This window comes from Henckelia pumila, chromosome 3, assembly GCF_033568475.1.
Source record: "Henckelia pumila isolate YLH828 chromosome 3, ASM3356847v2, whole genome shotgun sequence".
NCBI lineage: Eukaryota > Viridiplantae > Streptophyta > Magnoliopsida > Lamiales > Gesneriaceae > Henckelia > Henckelia pumila.
The window spans coordinates 115,604,901-115,619,219 of NC_133122.1; the positions used below are offsets into that span (position 1 = coordinate 115,604,901).

The 14,319-nt window shown below is 39.9% G+C and overlaps 1 long non-coding RNA gene across 2 annotated transcripts; it reads left to right on the top strand.

Moving 5' to 3' along the window:
* The first annotated feature begins 11,415 nt into the window (after positions 1-11,415).
* LOC140892883 (uncharacterized) lies at positions 11,416-12,921 on the top strand. Of its 2 annotated transcripts, none has more exons than XR_012152930.1 (4): positions 11,416-11,521; positions 11,602-11,743; positions 11,930-12,047; positions 12,393-12,921. It is a non-coding gene; the product is annotated as an uncharacterized lncRNA (long non-coding RNA). The 2 variants fall into 2 exon arrangements; XR_012152929.1 differs by having other exon boundaries at positions 12,472-12,921.
* Positions 12,922-14,319: the final 1,398 nt, after the last annotated feature.

A 14,319-nucleotide genomic window follows, 5' to 3' on the forward strand; every position in this document is an offset into this window, starting at 1 on the left:
GTAGATGGCAAACTACGATGATGAGAGTAGCCACGGAAGTGGAGGCGGTCGTTGGGGCGATGCCGACCGAGAGCGTCGTCGAGAACAGCGTCATCGTCATCATGACGACGAGCGTTTCACTGTGCGTCGATTCTTAGCTATGGATCCTAAGCCCTTAGTTGGAGGTGAGTCTCCAGAGGATGCGGAGAACTAGTTAGACCGCATGAAGATGACTTTTCAGACTTTCCAATGCACCGAGGAGCATAAGATGGAGACCCTGGGTTATCTTCTGGATGGACATGCGCGCAGGTGGTGGAGGTTTACTTCTGCACATTTTGTTGCGGCGAGAGGAGTGGCCACCTGGGCTGAGTTCCGCACAGCTTTTCAGAAGTTGTATTTTCCTCCTGCACTCCGTCAGTCGAAGTCAGGCGAGCTTCTGAGTCTATGACAGGGAGCCATGTCTATTGATGAGTATCAGCAGAAGTTCTTTGATCTGCTATCCTATTGCCCCGAGATTGCTGACAGCTCTGGGATGAAGTATAATCTGTTCCTTCAGGGCCTTAACCCTGAGATCCATGATCGTGTGGCGGTTGGCGACGACATGTCATACGAGGATTTGGTGAGCCGTTGTCACCAGGCGGAGGATAGCATTCGGCGGAACAGGTCTTTCCCTCAGTCGAGGCCTGCTAGTTCTTTGGGTCCCCGTGCCCAATCTTTCAAGAAGTCTGGATCTACTTCTTCTTCCTCTGGCTCTGCTGGTGTTGTCCGTTTTGGTAAGAAGGACAAGTGTGATCACTGTGGAAAGAACCATCCATCCGACAAGTGTCGTAGAGCTTCTGGAGCTTATTTCCGTTGTGGAGAGACTGGTCATATCCGGAGGGATTGTCCACTATCTGGGGGAGGCAGTTCTGGTTCTGGTTCAGGATCTGGTTCTCAGGACACCGTACAGCAGAGGTCGCAGGGACAGCCTGCTGGGAGTTCTCATTTGAGGCCACGAGCTTCTGGCCAGGTGTTTGCCCTGAGACATGATCAGGCAGTGGAGGAGAATGAGAAAGTCATCGCATGTACATTTCTGCTTTATGGTATACCTGCTCTTGTACTTATTGACACTGGTGCATCTCATTCCTTCATTTCGGCACGTTTTGTTAAGAGGCATAAGTTACCATGCATTGCACTAGACGTAGTGATGTCTGTTTCTACTCCGACGGGCCAATCTGCTTTGGCTAAACGTCTAGTGATGGGTTGCCCTTTAGAGTTCGAAGGGAACATTCTGTTAGCAAATCTCATGGTCCTGGCGATGGATGACTTTGACTGCATTCTGGGTATAGATATGTTGAGTACCTATCGAGCTTCAGTGGAGTGCTATCAGAGATTAGTACGCTTTCATCCGGAAGGGAGCGAAAGCTGGTTTTTCTATGGTGAGGGAGCGCGACCCCCGATGTCTTTGGTATCAGCTTTGAGAGCCTGTCGAGCTCTAGAGTCTGGCGGGGAAGGCTACCTTATCTACGCAGTTGATTTGTCCGCTGAGAGTATTGGGATATAGAGCATTCCTGTTGTGGATGAATTCCCAGATGTATTTCCTGATGAGATTCCGGGTTTTCCTCCTGTTAGGTAAGTCAAGTTTGGCATAGAGTTGATGCCGGGTACTTTGCCTATTTCTCGAGCACCGTATCGTCTGGCTCCGTCAGAGATGCATGAGTTGAAAAATCAGCTACAGGATCTTTTGGACAAGGGGTACATTCGTCCTAGTGTATCTCCTTAGGAAGCTCCTGTTCTTTTTGTAAAGAAGAAGGATGGGTCGATGCGGCTATGCATTGACTATCGGCAGCTGAATCGAGTCACTGTGAAGAACAAGTATCCGTTGCCTCGTATTCATGACTTGTTTGATCAGCTGCAAGGAACGTCAGTTTACTCCAAGATTGACTTGAGATCTGGGTATCATCAGTTGAGAGTCCGTGATCAGGACGTAGCCAAGACTGCATTCCGTACTCGCTATGGGCATTATGAGTTTCTAGTGATGCCATTTGGTTTGACTAATGCGCCGGCTATATTCATGGATCTGATGAACCGTGTCTTCAGGGAGTATTTGGACAAGTTTGGCGTGGTCTTCATTGACGACATCTTGGTGTATTCGCGTAATACGGAAGAGCATATTTCTCACTTGCGGTTGGTACTGCAGACTCTTCGAGATGAGCATTTGTACGCCAAGCTGAGCAAATGTGAGTTCTGGATGGATCGAGTGGTCTTTCTTGGCTATATCATATCCAGGGAGGGGATTTCTGTTGATCCAAGCAAGATTGAAGCGGTACTTAATTGGTCGCGTCCGACGACGGTTGCTGAGATCCGTAGTTTTCTGGGTCTAGCAGGGTATTATCGTCGCTTCATTCTGAACTTCTCTCAGTTAGCTCGACCTTTGACGGAGCTTACCCGCAAGGGTGTGGACTTCGAGTGGTCCTTCAAGTGTGAGGAGAACTTCTGTGAGCTTCGACGGCGGTTGACTTCTGCGCCGGTGTTGGCATTACCGTCAGGATCTGGAGGGTATGTGGTATACACTGATGCTTCTCTTCAGGGGTTAGGTTGTGTTCTGACTCAGAATGGGCATGTGATCGCATACGCTTCTAGACAGCTGAAGCTTCACGAGGACAACTATCCAGTCCATGATTTAGAGTTAGCAGCCATTGTGTTCGCTTTGAAGATCTGGCGTCATTATCTGTATGGCGAGAAATTTGAGATCTTCACCGACCATAAGAGTCTCAAGTATTTGTTCACTCAGGCGGAGTTGAACATGAGGCAGAGACATTGGATGGACTTGCTTAAGGACTATGATTGCGAGATTAAGTACCATCCGGGAGCTGCTAATCTCACTGCTGATGCTTTGAGTCGCAAGGTGTGACTATCCGCACTTCAGACTTGTTCGATGTCTAGTGCGATTAGTGACTGTTGTACTTCAGGATATACCTTCAAGCATATGAAAGGTATGCAGAGTATCCATATGTTTGCGATATTATCTGAGCCAGCTTTGTATTCGCGGATTCGAGATGCTCAGATGTCTGATTCAAAGACCCAGCGTTTAGCTCATCTAGCTAATGAGGGTAGCTCGTCTGGATTTCATTATCAGTCAGATGGCTTTCTGTGTTTGTCTGGTAGGCTTGTGATTCCGCAGGATGAAGAGTTGCGAGAGGAGATTTTGTCTCAGGCGCATCGCACTAAGTTGAGTATTCATCCCAGGAGCAACAAGATGTACAAGGATCTACGTACTCGTTTCTGGTGAAAGGGAATGAAACGCAGTGTTATCAGTATGTTTCGAGATGTTTGGTGTGTCAAAAGGTCAAGGCAGAGCACCGACGACCTGGAGGATTGCTTCACAGTCTGCCTATTCCTAAATGGAAATGGGAGTTTATCACAATGGGCTTTGTGACCCATTTGCCGGTATCCCCGAGGAACTGTGATGCTATCTGGGTTGTGGTGGACCGACTCACCAAGTCAGCGCATTTCATTTCCTATAGCCGGAAGTACAATGTGGATCGTATGGCTCGATTGTACATTCAGGAGATCGTTCGACTTCATGGAGTGCCTGTGAGCATTGTCAGCGATCAGGACCCCAGGTTTACTTCTAGATTCTGGGGGAGTGTTCAGCGTGCGATGGGTACTACTCTCAGTTTGAGTACTGCCTATCATCCGGAAACTGATGGTCAGTCAGAGTGCACTATCCGTACTTTGAAGGATATGCTTAGAGCGTGCGTCATGGATTTTGGTTCAGCCTGGCAGGATCATTTGTCATTGATCGAGTTCGCGTACAACAACAGCTATCATACTAGTATTGGAATGGCACCTTTTGAGGCGTTGTACGGGCGACGTTGTCGTACTCCACTCTTATGGGAAGATGTAGGGGAGAGACAGGCTGAGGGACCAGAGTTTATCCAGCAAACAATAGACATTGTTGATCAGATCAAGAAACGGATTAAGACTGCACAGGATCGTCAGGCCAGCTATTCTAATACCAAGCGTAGGCCTTTGCAGTTCGATGTCGGGGACAAAGTGTTTCTGAGAGTGTCACCTTTCCACAAGATTCTCAGATTTGGCCTTAAGGGCAAGTTGTCTCCCAGGTTTATCGGTCCGTTTGAGATCTTGGAGAGCATTGGCAATTTGGCTTATCGGCTAGCTTTGCCACCGCATCTTTCCAGTATTCACAACGTGTTCCACGTATCTCTGTTACAACGATATGTGGCAGATGAATCTCATATTCTGCAGCGGTCTGAAGTCCAGGTGAGCAAGGATTTGACTTATGTTGAGAAACCTATTCGTATCCTGGATTATAAGGATAGGGTTTTGCGGAACAAAGTCATTTCTCTGGTTTTAGTTCAGTGGCAACGCCGAGGCACTGAGGAGGCTACTTGGGAACTTGAAGACAGGATGCGTGAAGACCATCCTGAGTAGTTTTGATTTCATTTTTTTAGTTGTATTCAGTTGCAAACTCTGTAAACGTTTGATTTGAATAAAGAATGTTTTTGATTTTTGTATTACATTCAGTACTTAAGATCTGATTTCGAGGACAAAATATCATAAGTGGGGGAGAATGTAGTAGCCCGTAACCAAAATCAGTAATTAAGGAATTAATCATAATTATTTGGGAAGAGCTCGGAAGCTCCGAAGGTGAGTTCGGAAGCTCCGATCAGGATCGGAAGCAGGATCGGAAGCTCCGATGCAGGATCGGAAACTCCGATGGTATTGCGTCAGGCATGACGTGTGTCAAGATCGGAAGCTCCGATCAGGATCGGAAGCTCCGATCACCCCTATCCAAAGTCAACAAGTGATATTTTGACACGCGGCAGATCAGGATCTTCGGAAGCTCCGATGGCAGGATCGGACGTTCCGATCGAGGTTCGGACGTTCCGATCGAGGATCGGAGGCTCCGATCGTTGTCTATAAATAGAGGACCGAGAATTCATTTTCAATTGCCAATTCTGGATTTCCTCTCTACTCTAGTCGTATTCGAGTTGTTCAAACCTTCCTAGGCTTGCCCCCGGGAGTCGTCGAGGCATTCGATAGTCGTAGCGGAGTTGTGCCCAAGTTCAGGAGGCATCGACATCAAAGGGCTAACGACGAACGAAGGTATATCTTTTGCTTTCTATAAATATTTAGGAGTATGCAATAGCTTAGTTAAGGCTTTTAGAGCACTATAATGATAGTAGTATCATTTGGCAGTGTAGAGCAGACTATAGGCGTGGACCTAGAGTTGGTAGAGCTTGCACTGATTTGAGGTACAAAAGTACTGTTCGAGATATCCTGACTGAGTATGCATGTATTATGTGACTGCATGGTTTATATTTCATTGATTTATGCTGCATTCATTTGCATACTGAGCTATCTCCTTCGAGATGTCTGTTAGTAGGGTTTTTCCCTATCCTGTTAGTGGTTGGACTTCCATCGATTTGGGTCCGGCATATCCACTTGTATTTCGGTATGGGAGCCACCTCCTGAAGCGACGACACAGCGTGCTACATACCAGGGCCCGGTTTGTCTCTGTTATCTGATCCTTGACCTCGAGTTTATAGGGAGTTCACTTTGCATGCATGTATACTCATACTCTCGTACTGAGCATTTTATGCTCATGTCTCGTACTCTGTGTTCTGGACACCCTATTCCATGGGGCAGGTTTGCGATTGGACGAGGCGGGTGGATCCAAGAGGGGCTAGGCAGTGGTTGGCCAGCTGGAGCTTCGTCTAGGTTTTATTTCTATTGTTTTGGGTTGATACAGCTATTCGATTTGGTTGTATAATATTTGGATAAATTACAGATTTCTTTTCTTGGGATTGTATTTATTTGTGGTTTTCGCAAGTTTATTCTGATATCTGTTTTATTAAGTTAATTGCATGCCTAAGTTCTGTTTAGTAAGTGATCCGAGTAAGGGTCACTATAGATAAAAGGCCGATGAGAGTTTGTGCTATCAGTGTTGAGCCAGAACTTTTGATTCGAATCAAAGAAGCACAGAAATCTGATTTGAATGTATAGAAATCGATTGAAATGATCATATCAGGACATCAGTCCGAGTAAAAGGTTAGTGATGATGATATCTTGTATGTGAATAACCGAATTGTTCTCGATCTTCCAGATTTGAGACAGAATATTTTGAAGGAAGCTCATTATAGTCGATTCAGTATTCACCCTGGAGGCAGAAAAATGTACAACGATTTGAAAAATCAGTACTGGTGAAAACAAATGAAGTCTGATGTGACTGAATTTGTATCAAAATGTCTTAACTGTCAAGAGGTGAAGGCTGAGAGGAAGAACCAGGTGGCTTATTATAGAGTTTGTCTGTTCCTGAATGGAAATGGGACCACATTTCCATGGATTTTGTGACGAAGTTACCACGATCATCCCGAGGATGTGATGCTATTTAGGTGATCATTGATAGGCTGACGAAATCTTCATGTTTTATTCCATACCAAATGACTTATCGTCATGATCAGATGTCAGATTTATATGTTTGAGAAGTGGTAAAATTGCACGGTGTGCCAAAGTCGATTGTATCTGATCGAGATCCGAGATTCACTTCTTACTTTTGGCATAGCCTACAGCAAGCTCTAGGTATGCGTTTACATTTGATTACTGCTTATCATCCTCAAACCGATGGACAATCTGAACGAACTATTCAGACTCTTGAGGATATGCTTAGAGTTGTAGTACTTGATTTTGGTACTACATGGCAAGATTCAATAACACTTGTGGAATTTTCATATAACAACAGCTATCAGACGAGTATAAAGATGGCTCCATTTGAAGCATTGTATGGAAAGAAGTGTCGATCGCCATTGTATTGGAATTATGTGTCAGAGATGCCTGAATTGGGACCGGATTTGATTAGACAGATGACTGAGAAAGTGAAGTTGATACAGCAAAGAATGAGAACAGCGCAGCACAGACAGACCAGATATGCGAATATCAAACGTCGGCCATTATCTTTTGAACAGGGAGATAGAGTGTTCTTGAAGATTTCACCATTCAGGGGCACAGTCAGATTCGGCAAGCGAGGAAAATTATCTCCACAATTTATTGGGTCGTATGAGATACTAGAGAAGATAGGCAATCTTGCTTACCGACTTGCTCTTCCTACATCTTTATTTGGTATACACGATGTATTTCATGTATCGATGCTTCGCAAGTATCAACCTGACGAATCTCATATCTTGCAACCTGATGAAGCTGAGTTGGATGAGACTCTTAGTTATTTTGAACAGCCGATTCAGATACTTGATCGAAAGGAAAAGCAACTCCGAACAAAGACTATTCCATTGGTGAAGATTCAAAAAAGTCGGCACGGAGTTGAAGAGGTGACATGGGAAGTTTAAGAGGACATGAGGCAGATATTTCCGTACCTATTTTACTGATGTGAGTTCTTATTCAGTTTTTTGTTATTCTTTATTCTTATGTGTATACAGACTGCATATCTTGACTGCTTATGAATTCGAGGACGAACTCATGCCTTAGTGGGGGAGAAATGTAAGACCCGGGATTATTTAATTTAATCCGAGTTTATTTAATTTTAATCCGAGTATATTTAATTTGGAAATATTTAGAGTTTCGATTTAAATTCTAATATTCTTAAATTATTTAGGATTGAAATTGAATTAAAATAAGGGTTGAGGATTGAATTGCAATTACTGAAGAATTGAGAGACTAGAGTGCAATATTACTTGAAAGTTATCAGATTATTATTGAAGTGTCAGCTTGTATACGTGTATTTCATATGCATATTCAGAAAAGTGAACAGAGGGAGCCGAAATCTTTTTCTTTTCTTTGAAATTTTGATTTTCAAATCGCCATAACTTTTGATCCGATTGTCCGATTTCAATTCCAAAAAGAGTTCTGGAATCCTTGCGACAAGGGCTTCGATCTAGGCCATGAAAATTTGGTAAAAATTGAATGATTTGTGGCTTAAAATTGAAACTAGACGCATGAGGAGGAAAAACTAAACAAGATGGTGTACTAGTTCTTATTGGATTTATATGGTGCCTAAGTGTTCTTGGTTGTTCATGTTCTTGATTATTATTATTATTATTATTATTATTATTATTATTATTATTATTATTATTATTATTATTATTATTATCATCTTGATTATTAGAATTATCCTCCATGTTTAAAATATTTTCAGATACTCGAACAAGTCTACCACTTTGTTTACGACTCCAAACAATCATACAATTAAAAACAACGTACTATTTACATAAGTAACATAAATAACAAAAATTAAACTTAATTTATACCTCCCCGGCAATGGCGTCAAAAACTTGTTACAACTTAAATTGTAATTCATCCAAGTGGTTGTCTGCAAGTAATATACTCGTGAGTACGAGATCGATCCACGGAGAGGATGCTGTAAGTTTAATTTTAGCAATGATATATTATAGATAAAAATATTATTATAAAACTTCAAATACACAAATTATAAAATTTTCAAGGCTTCAAAGGTTCATTGTTGGTTTATTTAAGATTGCTTAAAAAAAATAAATAAAAGAAACTAAAATAAGAATAAACATAAAAGAACAATGAAATATTTAAACAAATATATCATATAATATAGTTCCCACTATTTTAATATCAGATTAACCGATATTTAATACATGGTACCCATAATATATATATAGATGCATAAATATAAACATAAAAGAACAATTAAATATTTAAATTGTAGTACCCCGTACCCGAAATTGGTAATTAAGAGATTAATTATGTTAATTAAACCAATTAAGTATCGAACGGATCGGAAGCTCCGATCGCCCTATCCAAAGTCAACCAGTGATATTTTGACATGTGGCGGATAATGCAAGATCGGAAGCTCCGATGGCAGGATCGGACGTTCCGATCGTGTTCGGACGTTCCGATCGCAGTTCGGAAGCTCCGATCGCCGTCTATAAATAGGGGGTGCCGAGCTCATTTTTGAAGTGCACCATTCACCTCTTCTCTCTCGATTCTTTAGCCTTCGAGTTTAGATCTAGGGAATTTTAGGCATCCCGTGGAGAATCCAGAAATGGCATAGCAGTCCAGGCGTCGTAGCGGAGCTGTGGCCTAGTTTTGAGGCACTCGACAGCAAAGGGCAAACAACGGACGAAGGTATAGCTTTTGCTTCCTATAAATATTTAGGAGTATGCAATAGCTTAGTTAAGGCTTTTAGAGCACTATAATGATAGTAGTATCATTTTGGCAGTGTAGAGCAGACTATAGGCGTGGACCTAGAGTTGGTAGAGCTCGCACTGATTTGAGGTACGGAAGTACTTTTCGAGATATCCTGACTGAGTATGCATGTATTATGTGACTGCATGGTTTATATGTCATTGATTTATGCTGCATTCATTTGCATACTGAGCTATCTCCTTCGAGATGTCTGTTAGTAGGGTTTTTCCCTATCCTGTTAGTGGTTGGACTTCCATCGATTTGGGTCCGGAATATCCACTTGTATTATGGTATGGGAGCCACCTCCTAAAGCGACGACACAGCGTGCTACATACCAGGGCCCGGTCTGTCTCTGTTATCTGATCCTTGACCTCGAGTTTATAGGGAGTTCACTTTGCATGCATGTATACTCATACTCTTGTACTGAGCGTTTTATGCTCACGTCTCGTACTCTGTGTTTCTGGACACCCTATTCCATGGGGCAGGTTTGCGATTGGACGAGGCGGGTGGATCCAAAAGGGGCTAGTCAGTGGTTGACCAGCTGGAGCTTCGTCTAGGTTTTATTTCTGTTGTTTTGAGGTTGATACAGCTATTCGATTTGGTTGTATATTAATTGGATAAATTACAGATTCCTTTACTTGGGATTGTATAATGTTTATGGTTTCCACAGTTTATTCTGATATCTGTTTTATTAAGTTAATTGCATGCCTAAGCTCTGTTAGTAGGTGATCCGGGTAAGGGTCACTACATAAACAAATATATCATATAATATAGTTCCCACTATATTATTATCAGATTAGCCGATAATTATTATATGGTACCCATAATATATATATAAGTGCATAAATATAAATTGACATAAAATCAAATGTTAGATCAAATCACCATATTTCATTTAGAACAACCGGCAGAGCCACGCTATCGTCTAAATAAAATATATGACTTTTGTTTTATGTTAGATGCAAGAAAGTAAATGTTAGATGCGGAAAAGTAAATGTTAGATGCGAGAAAGTAAATGTTAGTTGCGGAAAAGTAAATAATAGATCAAATCACAATATATTATTTAGAACAACCGGCAGAGCCACGCTATTGTCTAAATAATATATATGACTTTATTATAAATTGATACATATATTTATAGTATATAATTATTGTAGTATATATTTATTGTATCATATTAGACAACAAATCAAGGTAACCACATTCAAGGTACCAAGTATTTGATGTAATTAGATAACAATAAATCATCCAAATTATACCTACAAATAAATATCAATTAGTAAAAATAAAAATAGAAAAGGAAAGTATATACAAAATATAAACAATCTTACTTGAGCAACAATGAAAATTTTTCATCTTGACATAAAAGGATTTAGCTTGACATGAACATAAGACTCAAGAGTAAGGATAAAATAAATTTCATACTTAAACTTGGAGAAATATGCACACTCAAACTGTTATTCTTACACACACAATATTTATTTTACAAGTGAGGAATTTCTCTACACTTTTGCACACTTCAAAGTTTATACAACACATCTATTTATAGGCCAAATGAGAGCAAGAGTCCAAGGCTAATTAAATGTGGAATAGTAAAGTTGATGGGTCCTTGTCTCGTTGAATGTCAATACCATGACCCAACTTTAATTGGCATGTTTGATGCCTTAGACCACTGATTCAGCCTTTCCATTCAACATAGAACACGTAGTATATTTTGTTTATATGTGTTTGGACATATAATTTACCTCTTTTGGGTAAAAGGTGAAATAGTTATGATATTTTTACTACAAGCTGGTCATAGTAAAAGTAAATCTTTCTCTTTTTTTATTTTTGATAATTTGATCATTTTAATGAGGTTTTTGGAATTTCTTGTCTTCTATAAAGTTGAAGATGCCTCTTTTGTGATTCTATAGGATTTGATATTACTCCAATATGACCTCTGTAGCTTGAGTAATTCTACTTTTATCAAACATGCGCAAACCGTAAAATACAACATTTTTAGTAAAACATTCAAATATAAACACATAACACTAAAATAATACAACTTCATAATTTTAATGAAACTTTAACTTTAAAACACAACTTTTAACATATAAATAATTACGAATTTTAAGTTTCATCACTCGAATTTGGGAAATTTAAGAGCTTTCTTCTGATAAATTGGGAGTTTTAGGAAAATTTATTAAAGCAGGATGCTTTATTTGAATGGCTGAAGTAATTGTTGACATTTATCTATTTCATATAGTTTCAATGATAGTGCTGGTTGAATTTGAAAGTTAATTTTCAGGCAAAATTAAAAGGGGAAGCTTTACGTAGGATAAAGCGTACGTGGTTGTGAAGTGGCTTTTAGCATTGCTTATTGGGATTGGTGAGTTTTGAAGTCATTTTAAACATGTTATAGAACTCTCAATTCTTAAGCCAGACATCTTGATTTTAAATCTTATGCAGGCCACTTGTTATCCCATGACTTGTAGCTTCCATTTTAGCTTTGAATAGGAAAAGTCGAACCCTAAATCGCACGAATGGAGGTGTTGTTCGTGACCTGTTTCTGCTGTGCGTGATTTGCTCTTCATTTTCGAGCAGATTTTTGGTAATTTCTTAATTTTCTGGCTTAGATTTGAAGCTTAGATTAGTTGTTGAGCCAAGACCGGAATTTTCGGTTCGAACCAGCAGATGGTTCTTGTGCATCGACCGAAGAGATTCTTCCACCTAAATTATAGCAGTGACTATATTTTATTTTTGTGTGTTTTTCTCTCTTCATTTTTGTCTTCTGCAGAAATACGATTGATAACAAGTTTACCGAGATCCCCTCGGTACACATTGTGTTGACATGGAAAACATGGTGATGAAATCAGGGCCTGAGAAGCGACTAGTTATGCTACTCAATAAAATTGGTATGCTTGCTTTCTGCATTTCGTTTATGGCTTTATGGTCCTATGTTTGGAAACTGGAGTTAAAATTTGTGCTGGGCTGCTGGCCCTAAAATCCCCAAGTTCTTCTGGTGAATGAATATATGATCAGCTTGAAAAGCTGGCAAGTTGTGGTCTTTTTTAAAGATGTTGTGTGAGTAATTGATTTTAATGGAATTTATTTTTATTTCCATTAGATTTAAATTGTTCTAAATTCATAGAGATAATTCATGTAGATGCTTTCAGTGAAAATTGAGATTTTAATCATTCGGGGTTTGCAGAGAACTTGACAAAATATGTTACCTTAACACCTTTTCTCTCATGTTTAAGATTTTATTCCTCGTGAAGCTGCTGGGAAGTGGCTCAATTATGTTAGAGAGAAATTACCTGCGGTTGCCTTTAAATGTAGCATCCAAGAACAGAAATCGAACCTGGGGTGGAAATCTACTCGAAAAAGGCTGGGAAGGTTGCAAAATCTGGGAAGGCAAGCAATATCCTGCAAACAAGTGACTGTCTGGGGGCAAAAATTATCATAAAATTGCTGAAAAATTATTCAAGAAGCCATGCATGATGTAAGTATTGGTGGATATTTAATGTCCAACTCCAAAACTTTGGTGTATACATGGAATTCAAGTGCCTGGTGATTCTAATAAATCAAAACCGATAAAGAGTACGGGGAAGATCAAGAATGAGAAACCTTTAAACTCCAGACATGGTGCAGATGCAGGGCTAAGCAGGAGCATAGATGGCAAAGATTTTTTTTGTATTTTTCTGTAGTGTGCATTGCATTAGAATTTAATTTCGAGTGATTTGTAATACTAAAAAATTGTATATTAAATTTTTTTTTTGAAATGTTAAATTTTGGCTTATTTATAATATTGAAATTTGCATATTATTTTTTAATTTTTTTGTTTTTTATATTGAAAACGACAGCGGATAAAATCCGTTGTCGTAGGGGGTTTAAAACTGTTGTAACTGATGGTATTGCTAAAAGTATATCCCTAAGACAATGAATAAAATCCATTGTCGTTTCTCTCAAAGACAACGGATTTGTGCTTACGACAACGGATAAAATCCGTTGTATTTGAGGGAAACGACAACGGATTTTATCCGTTGTCGTGGGGGTGTACTTTTAAACAACACCATCAGTTACAACAGTTTTTAACCCCCTACGACAACGGATAAAATCCGTTGTCTTTTTGCGTTTTTCTTGTAGAGCTTGGTTCGAAAAACTGAAAGGATTTCTCCACTCCGAGGGGTTCACCAGCTCTCGCACTGATCATTCTTTGTTTCTGAAAATTACTCTATCTTCTTGTACATATATTTTGGTTTATGTTGACAATATCTTGATTACAGGAAGTAAGTACAGTTCATATTTATCAACTTGTTGACAATCTCAGTGGAGCATTTTCTCTAAAGAATCTTGGGTAATTCTAGACCATTGCCTACACCTATGATCATTAGCGATTATCTCTCGTCACACTAAGGTTTCCGACAGTTCTCTATATCGAAGCATTGTTGGAGCATTGCAATACCTTACTATCACAAGACCTGAGATTTCCTTCTCTGTGAGCAAATTTTGCCAATTTAGGCATTATCCTAAAGACAGTCATTGGAAAGTTGACAAGAGAATTTTGCGATACATGCAAGGAACAACTGATCATGGCTTATATCTTCACAAGTCTACTTCTCTGGACCTCGTAGGCATATCCGATGCATATTGGGCCACTGATCCCGATGATATATAATCCAATTCTGGTTTTTTGTATTTTTCTTGGAACGGGTTTGATTAGTTGGAGCTCCAAGAAACAGAATACTATCTCTCGATCTAGCACTGAAGCTGAATATTGCAATTTAGCAGTGCTGCTGCTGAAATTTCGTGGATTCAGTCCCTTTTACATGAGATTAAAGTAGTCTTAATTACCAAGAGCTAATCCGGTAATTTGATTTGATAATCTTAGTACATTTTCTATGAGTGCCAATCCAGCTCTTCATTGTCGCACTAAACACATGCATTGAGTTGGACGACTTATAATTTTTTCGTGATAAAGTGCTTAATGGTTCATTATCTGTTTATAATGTACCAGCTCTCGATCAAGTTGCTGATATATTGACAAAACCACTCTCCTTGGCCTTGTTTGAAAAATTTCGTGCCAAGATAAATGTAGTGTCTTCCACCACACTTAGCTTGAGGGGGCATGATAAACTAGTATGATGTGATAATTATGCTCAGTGTACCATTTTGTATTTAGCTTGC